This window comes from Barbus barbus, assembly GCF_936440315.1.
Source record: "Barbus barbus genome assembly, chromosome: 13".
NCBI lineage: Eukaryota > Metazoa > Chordata > Actinopteri > Cypriniformes > Cyprinidae > Barbus > Barbus barbus.
Window position 1 is genome coordinate 27,467,493 of NC_136741.1, and position 694 is coordinate 27,468,186.

Genomic DNA, 694 nt, shown 5'->3' on the forward strand with positions numbered 1-694 from the left:
AACGGACTTAGATTTTCTCCTCTAACATTATTATTTGTGTGCAACTGGTACATTATGATTAAACATTTCTTGATCAAGAAAAATCGAAAAACATTTTTGAAGTCTAAATCTGTCTTATGTATCAGAGTATTGGCACTTATATAGCCTTTTTTTAGGTAGTTGATGAATATTAAGTTTAAAAAAAATATTCACTACTTTTTAGTTTTCTTTAAACTTATTATTACTATTATGATATGTGTGTTTTAATTAAATTGACATAATTATAATTTTAAACTTTTTGCTGTCATATCTTTTTGAGGTACAAATATTGCATGTATCTTAAATATAAGGTCAATCGATTTGAAATAATTACGCAAAAATACATACATAATATTTATATATGTATATAATATATTAGATTTTATTTAAAACTATTTACTTTATATTGAAGACACTGAAAAAATATTTTCTAGTCTTCATTATATTATATTATGCATTATAATAACGCATTTTTTATTATGTTATATTATTTATAAAAACAGTTAACCTGTTATCAACAGTATAACTGCTTGTTAATAGGCTATATAACTTAATATCATATATAATATAATAATTAATAATTAAAAATGTCATTGCAGGTACATATGTAAATATACCACTGTAAAGTTGCCATAACATTTTCATAACGTGGTTGAAGATGACACATAAAGACCAC